General features: G+C 43.4%; 1 protein-coding gene across 1 annotated transcript in view; it reads right to left on the reverse strand.

Annotated features, from left to right (window-relative positions):
- Positions 1–12,646, reverse strand: part of TRPC5 (transient receptor potential cation channel subfamily C member 5) — a 414,644-nt gene extending 401,998 nt beyond the window's left edge. Inside the window, exon 1 of the mRNA XM_012812309.1 lies at positions 11,898–12,646. The gene's annotated coding sequence lies outside the window, so the exon portion shown is untranslated. The remainder of the gene's footprint in view (positions 1–11,897) is intronic.
- Between the last annotated feature and the right edge of the window lie 890 nt (positions 12,647–13,536).

A 13,536-nucleotide genomic window follows, 5' to 3' on the forward strand; every position in this document is an offset into this window, starting at 1 on the left:
TCCTATAAAAGCTATGAATTAGTTTCAAAGTAGGGCTGTGTACATTGGATACTTTCTCTTCCATTCTTGAGATACTTTGCTAAGAAGAACATTTTCTAATTCCATCCATATAAACATGGAGGAGGTAAAGTCTCCATCTTTCTTTAGGGCTGCATAGTATTCCATGGTGTACATGTACCACAGTTTATTGATCCAACCATTTTTTTTATACTTATGTCTCTGGATTTCATAACTCCAGGGGCTCTGAAAAATGTAGTGGTTAGAGCAGGGGTTAGCAAACCAAAGCCCATGGGTGAAATCAGGCCCACCATTTGTTTCTGTGTGGCCTATAATTTTCATCTCAATTCCTAACCTTTCTCTGGAGCTCTCGTCTAACATTTCAAATTGTTTGGTAGCCGCCTTCAGTAGGGTGTCTCACACTGACTCCTAAATTAATATTACATTCAAATTCAAGTCACCATTTTCCCATCTCACTCCACCTTCACATTTCCTATGGTGTCACCATTTCTCTGTTACCGTGCAGAGAGGTAAAACTTGCAGTCATCTTTGATTACTCCATCACACACATACAGCAATGCCTCACAGTATAGAGACTGTTCCTTCCCAGTATCTTTTATACCCCATCTTTTCCAGGTCCATCCCTACAATGTAAGAACAACAATAACAACTATCACAGTTAACAAGGATTGAGTGGTCACTATGGCCAGGTACTTGGCTAAGTGCTTTACACATGTTAATTTATTTTCAACTTCATAGAATTCTTACAATATTTTTAGAGAAAACTAAGGCTTAGAGTGGCATAGTTAACATCACACCCAGAGGAGTCTGTACCCAAATTCCCTACATAATCAGTGTTACTCCTCATGCCTGGATTTCTATAATTGCTTCCCAACTGATATACCTACCATTGCTTGCTCTTCCATCAATCTTTCCTGTGTACCATTTCCAGAATAATCATCCCCAAACATTGCTATTATTTCATTTCTCATCCCCAAGTCCCTTTCTATTTCCCTTTTATTCACTGAATTAAATCCAGCTACAGCTTGACATGTAAAACCCTCCAAAATCTCACCAGCACCTAACCTCCCAGCTATATTTGGTAGAAGTGCCTGCATATATTTCCATGAATGTCTTAAACACAATGTCCTACTTGGCCACACAAGCATTTCACTTGATGTTTGCTCCCATCATCCCGATTTCACCTCTGACCATGTTGTAAATTCCTAGGGAGAAAAGGATGGACAATGCACATTTGCATTCCCAACAGGACCTTCCGCCTACTCCCCACTGAATGAATATTTGTCAGGTGATTGATTGTGGGGCCTCAATTACCACTCCAAGTACTGAACTATTTAATTGCTCCTTAATACTTTCCTTTCTCTTTCCTCTCCACTAGCCCTCTCATTTTTCTCTTCCCTGGCATAATTGCCCCATAGCAAATGTGAAAACCCTTTCTTTTGCGATATCAACACCCCGGGATAACCTTTACCTACCCATCAGCACTTCGTTAACCTTTTCCTAGATTTATCACCCAGTATAATTTGTACATTTGTACATTTTTGTCTTCCTGTCAATCTTTCTTCATTGCTTGGTTTTTATCATTAGACTACAAAATACCAATCTAGGAAAAGTTTCTGGAGAAGACCACTGTGTGAAGTTGACAGCACAGTCTAAAGCATCAAGTCCTCTGGTGGCTCTTGAGGTGAAATATGTTACGTAGGTTGCAGACTTTCAGGCCATGTTCAGTATTGGCTAGGCTCTTCTGAGCCACATATCCATGAGATGCTAAAGGAAGTGACAACTGGGAAGCTCAGTTTCAAATCCTGAGATGCTACAAATCTTTAGATGTTCATGTATCACAGAGAGAAAGCATTCTCATTTTTTTTTTTTTTTTGAGACAGAGCCTCAAGCTGTCACCCTGGGTAGAGTGCTGTGGCATCACAGCTGACAGCAACCTCCAACTCCTGGGCTCAAGCGAGTCTCCTGCCTCAGCCTTCCAAGTAGCTGGGACCACAGGTGCCCTCCACAATGCCCAGCTATTTTTTGGTTGCAGCCGTCATTGTTGTTTGGTGGGCTTGGGCTGGATTCGAACCCACCACCTTAGGTGTATGTGGCTGGCGCCTTAGCCGCTTGAGCCACAGGTGCTGAGCCAGCATTCTCATTTTCATTGGATTTTTTAGTTTTCCTTTGCATGCTTGCTGTTTTCTTGGCATCGCCATGAACTAGGGAAGACAATGTCAAGGGACACTGTGGAATTATAGTTAGAAAAAAATGTGTTCAGGAAGGTCAAGAGTTTTAGATGGACGCAGATATTCACTTATGAGAATTCTATAATATTGGGCAGCGCATGTGGCTCAAGGAGTAGGGCGCTGGCCCCATATACCACAGGTGGTGGGTTCAAACCCAGACCCAGCCAAAAACTGCAGGAAAAAAAAAGTGACTTTAAAGGCCACGCCTGTTGCTCAAAGGAGTGGGGTGCTGACCCCATATGCTGGAGGTGGCGGGTTCAAACCTGGCCCTGGCCAAAAACTGCAAAAAAAAAAAAAAAAGAATTCTATAATAATGATAACATCTGGTTAATGGTTCCAATCATTTAAAACAGTATTTATTAAAATTTTTGACCATAGGCTTGGCGCCCATAGCTCAGCGGCTAGGGCTCTGGCCATATGTAGTGGGGCTGGTGGGTTCTAACCTGGCCCCAGGACTGCCAAACAATGACAATCACAGCCAAAAAAAAAAAAAAATAGCCAGGTGTTGTGGCAGCACTTGTAGTCCCGGCTATTTGGAAAGATGAGGCAAGAGAATCACTTAAGCTCAAGAGTTTGAGGTTGCTGTGAGCTGTGATGCCACAGCGCTCTACTGACAAAGTGACTCTGTCTCAAAAAAAACAAACAAACAAACATTTTTTTTTGCCCATAATCCTCTCAAGGAAAACATTTTTGTCAACTCCAGTACACCCATAAACATGGACGTGTACATGCACACGCATATTCACATACCTGCTTTACTGAAAAGAAAGTTATATGAAACAATGCTTATTCTCACTTGACGGCATTCACATTTTTCTCTTTTGTTATATTTCATTTAAAAATAGTAGTTATGAACTACTAAGCTGATTTCACAGTACATTAATGAATCATTGCCCACAGCTTGAAACACACTGGCTTAAAGGATAGAAACAAAAAAGAGGATAATATGAGTTTCTTATTTGTGCTACTAAAAGACAAGTATGTTGCATGCTACTAATATACTGGAAAGAGTAAGTTCTTAGGTTACAGCTAAGAACCAGTGTTAATGCCAGTGATGGCAAAAATAACTCTGTTGTCTTCATTTTGTTATCAGCTTTATGCAATTTTAATTTAGGCAACATTTGCCATTTTTTTTTTTTTCAGTATCTCTTGCTATGAAAGATTCTGTTCAACTGACTATTAGGTAGTCTGTTTCAATGTTTGTAATTATGTAAAAGTTGCATGCTTTTATGCAAGATGAAGAGGAAACTGGGTCAATTTTTTCAAAGATTATTCATAAATAAGGTATTGGGCTTATTTATACTAAAATATGATCACCCCATTGTTATATGGAATAAGAATAAAAAATAGATTTCATGAATTTATGGGCTCTTCCCCCACTGTCCATTGTGGATATTTTTCTTCTTCTTTCTTCCTTCTCCCTTCCTCCTCCTCCTTTTTCTTCTCCTTTTCTTTATATTTATTTCCTTTTCTGTTTTCTCTTTCTCCTTCTTTTCCACTCTTCTGATGTTTGTACTTCCTAACGTTACAAATCTCTTGGATGCTCAGGTAAAATTGATGGGCTACGTAATAATATTGAGTGCTTAAAGTTATGTAATACAGAGTATTCAAGTGACCATGGGATCAAAAGTGTTATAAAGCATTTCAGAAAGTGTGTGGAGTAACCAAAAAAAAAAAAAAAAGTGTATGGAGTCAATAGCTGCTTAGGTAAGTGAGTGGCTTAAAGATCGGTCACTTCACAGATGTTAGTTTGTTCAAAGTTGCATTGTAGTGAGAATGCAACAAAAGGGCAAAATGATGGGCAATGGATCAATATAGTTCTTTTCTTACTCCAAAAAATATTGTATATTGTACAATGACCGTTATAATTAAAAATTGAGGTGGCTTGCAACAAAAAAAAAGGACACAATGGATTTGAGCTGTAGTTTGAGAGATTTTGGTATGATGCTGAGATTGTTCTGTACAGGTATTCATAGGTTGCTTATATTTCCAGTCAAACATTGTAGAGGGAAACAAGTCAAATGATGGCGGGGTGGTAGCGACCAGGCAGATGAGAAACAGAGCAGAAACAAGAAGTTTTGCTGAATTCTCTTTTATGTATTTTGATTTTGAACCATAAACATAAATTACCTCTGCGAGAATGTAAATTTGTCAAGAAAACACAAAACAAAATAAGGAAAACAAAAACAATAACCAAAAATGCTGTCAATGAAGAGGCGGCATAACGTAGGCCAAGAGGAAAAACTTATTGTTCCAACCCTGCCTCCACCAGTTACTACTAACTGTGCAATAGCAGGCATATCACTTAACTTGCCTGATTCTGTTTTTTCATGTGTTAAATGGGAATAATACTACCTGTCATACAGATAATGTAGTGAACATCATTTAAGATCATGCGTTTGTAGTACTCTTTGTATTTATTCTATGTATTAATCTTCAATACACGGAAGATCGTAATAGATAAGGTACATCCTCCTAAAGGGGTCAGCACCCTAATCTTCAGAATTCGTGAATATATGTTACATGACAAAAGGGATTTTTTTTTTCAGATGAAGTTAAAGTTGCTAATTAGCTGACCTGAAAATAGGAGATGATCCTGGATTATCTGGGTAGGCCCAGCATAGGCACAAAACAAAGCAGAAGAAGGCAGAATAGTCAGAAAGAGATGACAATAGTCAGAAAGGAAGACTAGGTAGGAGAGATTCAAAGTGTCAGAGGCATTCAACTGGCCCTTGTTAGCTCTGAAGTCAGAGGAATGGAGTTATGGCCTCTCTAGAAGTCAGAGGAATGTCAATGGCCTCTCTAGAAGCTAGGAACAACCTTTAGTTAACAGCTAGCAAAGAGATAGGAACTGCAGTCCTACAACCTTAAGGAAGTGAATTGTCCCAACAACCTGAATAAGCAAGGAAATGGATTCTCCCTTAGAGGCTCCAAAAGGGAATGTAGTCCCCAGTAATCATTGTGTCAGACTTCTGACCTAGAGGACCATAACAATAATAAATTAATGTTGTTTTAAATTGATAAGGTTGTGGTAATTTGTTATGGCAGCAATAGAAAACTAATACAAAGATGGTCAATAATTGATAGCACTTGCTATTGTTTGTTTAGGGTGATCACAGAAATCATAAAAATTAGAGATCTATATTGTCTGTTATGAGATTATTGGTGCCATACTAATATGATCCACTTGAAAATCAATGGAGGTTAGGTGATATCAGTTCCATTAATAGAAGCTGGAGGTCTCAAGCATGCCAAAGGACTGAGACCCAGAAATGGTGGTGTCTGCCTCTGTGTCTTTGCAATCAGGCTACCCAAATTTTATATGCCAATCAAAAGTCTTTACAGCATCAAATGCTTACTGGACTTATAAATACTATATGTAGTGTATTTCACTGATGAGAAAATTGAGCAAGTAGGTAGCACAAGGTGCTGGGAAGAAGTAGGAGTTGCCCAATTTTTTTTTAATCTGTAAAATATCGATAAGGATAGCATATACTTGAGGCATCAAACTTGTAAAATGAGCAAATTATAAAGTATGGATTATTATTCACCCAAAGTAGAGATTGTTAGAAGGCTTTAAGCCCAGTAATATTTACTTCTGACCCTAGAATGCTATTTCAGCCTTGAGTAGTTTCTGTTTCTCCATCAAAGGATGTGTGCGTGCTTGTATGTGTGTATGGGTCTGTACATACATGAAAACATGCAGAAAGAGCCTCACTATTGACTTTCCAACATGGCAATCTTTTGAGATATGCTCCATAGAATAGGGCCACTCTGACTCCAGTCTTGTTCCATGGAGTGATTTCACCAAGGATTGTAATGCTTTCTGAGCAAAGTGTGTTTTGGGGCCTTCATTATGTTCCAGTATATTTTAATGTTGTGTGTCATTCTTAGCATCTTATCCCTGGACAGGTCAGTAAGAGTCACATCAATTAGAAACCGATACTAAGTGCACACCAAAGATATCCTATCCAGCAACTATATTCTAGCAAACCAAAGTTATTGGCCAAATCATATTAAGGATTGCATCTTTTATTTATTGATTGTTTACCATATACCAGTACCTTATAGCGTCTTATTTAATTTTCACAACAACTCACTGCCAGTGGCTACTAGTATGAATCCAGTTTTACAGATGAAGAATCTGAGTCTCAGGCAAAGTACCTTGTATGTGTTTATATAGCTAGTAATCTGTAGGCAGAGTCAGAATTTGAAGTCAGGTTTGTGTGAATCCACAAACCCAGGTCTTTCTGGCACACATGATAATCCTATGGTCTACTACCCCTTGAATAAATTCTCTTTCCCACACTTAAGTCTTTTACACTGGAATAACAAGAGCAGCGTACCAGAGGAAAGTTTTTATTTTTATTTTTATTTTTTTGAAACAGAGCCTCAAGCTATCCCTCTGGGTAGAGTGCCATGGCATCACGCTCACAGCAACCTCCAACTCCTGGGCTCAAGCGAGTCTCCTGCCTCAGCCTCCCAAGTAGCTGGGACTACAGGCACCCGCCACAACGCCTAGCCATTTTTTGGTTGCAGCCATCATTGTTGTTTGCCGGGCCTGGGCTGGGGATTCGAACCCGCCACCTTAGGTGTATGTGGCTGGCACCTTAGCAGCTTGAGCCACAGGCGCCGAGCCATTTATTTTTATTTTTTAAATAATAGACCACATGAATTGTCCCTAAATGCCCAGTAGGGAGTTAATTATTTTCAAATGTCTTTCGGATGCTTTTTGGTAAACTTGAACCCAGTGCTTCTCAAACTGTAGTATGAAAAGGAATCATTGGGGATCTTTGTTTGTTGTTTTTTTTTGTTTGTTTATTTAATTTTTGTTGTTGTTGTTGCAGTTTGGCCGGGGCTGGGTTCGAACCCACCACCCTTGGTATATGGGGCTGGCACCCTACTCACTGAGCCACAGGCGCCAGCAGGGATCTTCATAAAAAGCAGACTCTGATTCAGTAAGTCTGGGGAAGAGCCTCAGATTCTACATTCTATGTCAGCAGATGATGGCATTTCTGGTCTGGGGGCCACACTTGAGGCGGCAAAGCTCTAGCCTACCTAGTCTTTTTCTTTGCCTTATGATGTCCTCACTAGAATGTGAAAATCCTTCATATCATCTTTCTGAGCTGTAGTAAACACGTTTGCATTGGCCTATTTTCTCAGCTCCTAAAAAAAATTAGGGTGGGATTAATGTGAATTAAGCATCAAAGCGAAAGAACGGAGACAGGTAACAATAGCCCTCTGCAAACCTTTCCTTCTCATATTCTGCTACAAAACCACTTGTCTTTTCTATTTACTTTGTTTTAATGTTTCAGGAATTGTGTGACTGTGTGTGTATGGGTGTGTGTATGTGTCTCTGTGTGTACATGCCCATGTGTGCACATGCATTTGGTGGGAGGGGGTGCTGATGCTGAGCCCGAGACTGAGTCTATAGAGCCATAGTCACGGGATTCTGCCAACTTCTATTACCTAAAACTACTATGGAACAGCAGAGACTGGGATTTACAGATGCCTTGTTGTTGCTGGTTTGAACCAGATCAGCCACATAAATGAGAGCAGCTACATTTTTTTGTCATGTTTAATTATGCCTTCCATCTGAATATTACACATGTCATGTTCTCAAAGCTGGCAAAATAGCATTGTGTGTGAATGTGTGTGTGTGTGTGTATGTGTTGGGGGCGGGTGGTGTGCAAGAATAAAAGTCACAAGGATTTGGAACTAACATGGAATATAAGCTATATAAATATAAAGATGGGATGGAAGAGGGCTGTGATCTTGGTAAATTTGGTTTAAGTTTCCTCTCAATTTCCTGGGACAATCTCTGGAGAGTTTCAGGTTTATTCAGTATCAGCAGGCAGTCCTGGCTTCTGATTTTGACTCTGTCATTAGCTAGTTATGTGATTTAGGCAAGTCATTTTTACTCTCTAAGCATCGATTTATCTATAGGTGAAATGAGGGATTAGGCCCTGTCAAGATATCTGCTTATTTCTTATCATCATTTTTTTCTTTACCTCTGCTAAGCCAAAACGCTGGGTCAATTAATTGCATTGGCCACCAGCATCCAAGAGCCAATTCCCTAATTCCATAATGGATAACCAAGAACGAAACCTAGGAAACTTGCAAAGTTCCCTTGATCCCATGAACTGCAATTTTTGCTTAGCCCTACCAGCTTTTATAATATTTTAAAGTCATCTGTTCTTGTTCAGTTGAGCATGATGTACATGTTTGTTTATAAGACCACAGCTGAGTCATTCAGGAATCATTCCTTGCTGGCACCACCACTCTGCTGATCTAAATGGACAAAGGGCTTGAGGGCCCCATCAACAGAAGAAAACCTTCATGAGTTTTAGAAAGGATGACACTATACATAAGCTACTAAGCTCTGGACGAGATGTCTAGCCTCAGTTAGCCCTTCTCTGGAGCTGATTAGCTGCAAGTGCTTCCTATAAAGAGGCATTATTTCTGTCTGCAGGCTGAAAACTTTGTCATATCTTTCTTTGAAAACCTGGAAAATGACTAGGCTAGACTAGGTTGGCTAGACTTGGGGCACAGGGTGCTTCAGGGAGAGAGGTCCTGCCCTTCATATTCCCCATTATTGTGCAGGAGGCATCTGAGCAGATGAGTGTACTCAGCTGAAAACAGGAACCTTTAGCACAGTGGTTCTCAACCTTCCTAATGCCGTGGCCCTTTAATACAGTTCCCATGGCTCATGACCCACAGGCTGAGAACCGCTGCTTTAGCAAGAGAGCAGGCAGAAATGCTCTGGTCCATCTCCTTCAGCCATGGAGCCATGCAAAAGACAAATTAGAATGTTTGGAAGCATGGAAGCAGGCAGGAGGGAAACAGCTCGGCCACATCTGAAATATCCATTTGATAATTAAATACCTGAATGGCTTGCACATTAGAATTCAATATACTAAAGAGTGAAATGAGGCCAGGTGTGGCGGCTCATGCCGGTAATGCTAGAACTCTGGGAGGCCGAGATGGGTAGATCACTTGAGATCACAGGAGTTCAAGACCAGCCTGAGCAAGAGGCAGACCCCCCCCCACCCCATCTCTACTAAAAAAATAGAAAAACTATCCTGGCGTTGTAGTGGGCACCTGTAGTCCCTCCTACTAGGGAGACTGAGGCAAGAGGATCACCTGAGCACAAGACATTAAGATTGCTGTGAACTATGATGATGCCATTGCACTCTAACCAGGGTGACAGAGACTGCATTTCAAAAAAAAAAAAAAAAAAGAGTGAAATGAGTTGGCAACACTGAAAATGTCTTCCAAGTTTTCCAAGTCCCAAGTTCTAAAGAATTCTATCACTGTTTACTCAGTGTTTACAAGTCAAATCTTCAGCAATTTCAAGGTGCTTCACAGCTGAGTTGATTTTTCTGGACTAATTTCATTCCTAGCCAGGGCAAACACCTGGGCGATTTTTCTTTCCAGGTGTTTCAGAACATCTTTGGTTCTCTCCTATTCCTTTCCTCTTCCTCCCTCTGCAGCCATAATTTCCTATCTTGGCCTTCCCTAAGTACTGTGGTTCTGAGTGCTATCCTTGTTTTAGTTGTTAGCTCTAGAATGAATAGAATCGAAGGGTTATATAGCTCTTATCCCTTGCAAAGGACGGCAGTAGTATCTGGTCCAGGTCTCTATGCTGAAACATACACTGAAGCCAGGTGAATCTGCAACGGTGAAGCTGGGGGCCACATTTGTTCCGACTCCCTGTACCTGTCCAGGTCCTTGTATTCTGAGTAACCATAGGACCTATTTTGGCAGCCAGATACATCCCCAAGAACAGAACAAAGATGTACACTGTAGGTTTCATTCCTGTTGATGCTTTGGGTTCTCCCCAATCATGAAACTGCCATTTCTTTCCTACCTGTCTGCAACCTGGTCTTTGCTACCTATAGGAAAGTGTAATTTTAACCTAAGAAGATATTTGCTTACGATTGTGTAAAAAAGAAGTAACAGAATGGGCACCTTTTCAGATCCTACTCACGTAATCCTCATTCTGCTCTCTCTCTCAGCAGTGAGCATTAGAACAAATTGCCTGATGCAACATAAACAGTTTCACTTAAGGCAGAATCTGTTTCTTTCATTTGCTCAGTTGGAAGGAGGTAATTCATTGTATTTCAGTAACATAGTAATAAATAGAAAGTTCAACAAAAGAGGCTGGGTGCTTTGGGAAGCACAAATTCAAATCCCCCCACCCCAACACACACTACAAAAGTGCAGCACTCATATTGTATGGGGTTGAGTGAGGTCCTTGAAAAACCACATACGCACACACTCACTACACATGTATACATATATATGTAAAGTTTATGAAAACAGCATATCTCCCAGGGATCAAAGCATAGATTTTAAGTGGTATTCAATTCTTCCTTCAACCTTACATCAGAGACTCCTTTGACCCTGTACGTTTCCTTTATCTGGGGCTAGATATTTGCTTTGAATCCAACTTGGTACTACATGACTGTATTGCCACGCATTCTGATTTCAAATATGCAGATTTTAAAGACTGGATGAAAGGGACCATTTGACATCATTTATATCTCAGCTTTTTAAGAGTTTATAGGAAAGGGGACGTGATATGGATCATCTGTAGAACATCAAAAAAATCTAAGAGATGAACAATGGACAATTATGAATGCTGATATATAAACTTGTCATTCCTGCTAAACGGCATGCAGATAATTATATAGCAATAGACAAGTGAGTCTGGGTGCTGTGTTAGTGTAGTAATTATTTCTCATTTGAAGCCGGGGTCAACGCACAGTCTTTAAAGGGAGCATTATTGATTAGTCTGTATCTCTCCTACTCATATAATAAACTCAGGTAAAGTTCATAGATTTGTCTCTAAGGCTGGTTTCCCAGTTCCAGGCTTTTCATGAGGGAGTGATAACATTGCTAAACACTTGACCATCACCAGGTACATGACTGTGGCCCAAGGAACTCAGGTTGGCAATGGGGGGAAAAAAATCCCTTTTCCCACATCTTATTCCCACACCATGGAGAAAGATCAGAATCTGTGAATTCAGCTCAGCACCTGCGTAGAAGGGACATGATCATGACCATTTGCCCAAGTCAGTGTGTGTGTGTGTGTGTGTGTGTGGTGGGGAGGGAGCTGTCCGCTTTGAAGCAGAGGTCTCTGACTGATGCCCCCCATTTGCATATCTTGGTTCCCTTAATGAAGCCAAGCAAACCAATCCAACTATTTCTTAAGTTTGACACATACAAAACAGAAAGAAGGTTTTGGTCCCTGATCCTTCATGAGCCGGCCCTTTGCTCTGCAAGTCCCCTGGGAGCTTAGTATATACCCAAGGATGGAGCAAATCACTTCCAGGGATACGGCAAAGCCGTGGTTTAGAGGAATATTTCCAGTGAAAAGGACGCTCTTGGTCATTGCCAAGAGCACCTTGTTCTATCACCCTTAAAGCTTTTCCCGTTGCATCTTTCTCCCGGTGTCCGGAAACAATCTGTTGCTGGCCTCCCCCTGTTCCCTACATCCTGGAGCCCAGAGCCAGCCAGCCAGCTCCTCCCAGCCCACAGCAGCCCAGCACCTTCATTCAATCGGCACTTCGCTGCCTCTTGTCCCTTGGCAGCCCAACAGCAGCAGCAGCGAAGCGGACGGCACCAGGCCGCCTGTCGACTTACCCTCTGCCAAGTGGTTTCTTCAGATCTGTGTCGTCTGATGTCCGCGAGCCAGGACGCGTGGCGCGGCGCCTTGCCGGACCCCTCTACCAAGACGCGCAAACTGCAGACGCCTGGGACAGCCCGGGGCCTCAAGGCTGCCGGGTGGGTGGGCGGATGAGCCCCAGGAAAGGGGCGGGGTGTGGCGAGGAGCGCAAGTATTGGCTCCTAACCTTGGTTTTCTCCTTCGTGCCTCAGTTATTCCTAAACTTCCCCATGCCAGGCTGGTCCTCCTCACCTTTCACCTTCGCCAGCGCCCTGAAACTCTTTGCTCTACCTGTGCCCCTGCCCTGTTCTCGCTCGCTTCTGCAGGTTCTCTGACCCAACCTGAGCCCCTTCAAACACACACACTCCCTTCCCGCAGCCAGCCACACACAGTAAGAGCAAGGGAAGAAACTGAGACCGGGAAACTGACAGGGGTAGCTGACAGGGTAGTGTGAAGGAGAGGGAGACGGAGAGGGAGGAGGAGGACGGAGGGGAAGGGGGAAGAGAGGAGAGGGAGAGAGAGCGGGAGAGCGAGCCTTATTCACACTCTTACACGTACACTCAAGCTCCAGCTGCTAGGTAGCGGCTGGTAGGAGCCCGGCCACCCCTCCACATCCCTTTTCTAGACTAAAGATGTGTGACCCCTTCTGCTGCCGCTTCTGGAAAATGCTATACAGGGAAGGAGAGAGAAAAGCAAAGAGGAGTGGGGAGGGGAAATTCGAGGAGGCGCACTCCCTTTCTCCTCCCCACCCCTAGCTCCAAAAATGTCCAACCCCGAGCTCTTCCTTTTCCCTTCTATCTGCGCCCGGCTTCCTCCTGCTCAGGTTCTCTTTTCTCCCTCCCGTTGGGTTGACTGCAAGCTGCAAAGAACCCGTCGCGGTTGTGATGTAGTGTGTGTGTGTGTGTGTGTGTGTGTGTGTGAGAGAGAGAGAGAGAGAGAGAGAGAGAGAGATTGATTTTGATAGAGCAAGCCAGCCTTGGTTGGCGAAAGCACCTCTCACCTCCCCCAGCCCCCAAGCTGAAGACTCTCACTCTCCGGGCTTGCGAATGGGGCGGGCGGGGCGGGGCGGGGGAGGTTGGGAGGGGGGAGGGAAAGGGGGAGGATGGGGCAGCCTGCAGGGGCAGCAGCTCCTGCCTTCTCTGCAGCTCCGCGGCCAGGGGTGGAAGGAAGCCGCAGCCGCAGCCCCAAGTCAGCCCCCCGCTGCCCTGTCCCAACGTCTCATCTCTCCCCCCTCGGTACGGAATTTTCTGTCTCGTTCGTTTGCTTCCCCAGGCGTCCCCCTCCCCTGGGTGGTGGCAGAGACTGGAGGGGTGGGGGGGAGGCTAAGCGCTTGTGCGGGTAGCGGGACAGGAGTCCCTTGGGGCGGCTGGTTTGCAGAATCTCTCTTTGCCTCTTGATCTACGTGCCCCTTGCTTTGGGCAGTGACCTCTGCCCACCCCTCTCAGCCTGGGGTCTGGGTGGGCGGTCGCTGCGTTGTGCCGGCACCCAGCGGTCATTCTGGGGGAAGAGGAGTTGAGCTGGTGAGAGCATGGGCTGGCGGCCGGTGGGAAAGCGGGAAGGTACCCTGAGTCGCCAGGACTGACCTGGGGTCTATCTGGCCGGCTTCCATCCCTGATG

The sequence above is a fragment of the Otolemur garnettii genome, unplaced genomic scaffold, assembly GCF_000181295.1.
Source record: "Otolemur garnettii isolate 467f Iridium unplaced genomic scaffold, OtoGar3 scaffold00201, whole genome shotgun sequence".
Taxonomy (NCBI): Eukaryota; Metazoa; Chordata; class Mammalia; order Primates; family Galagidae; genus Otolemur; species Otolemur garnettii.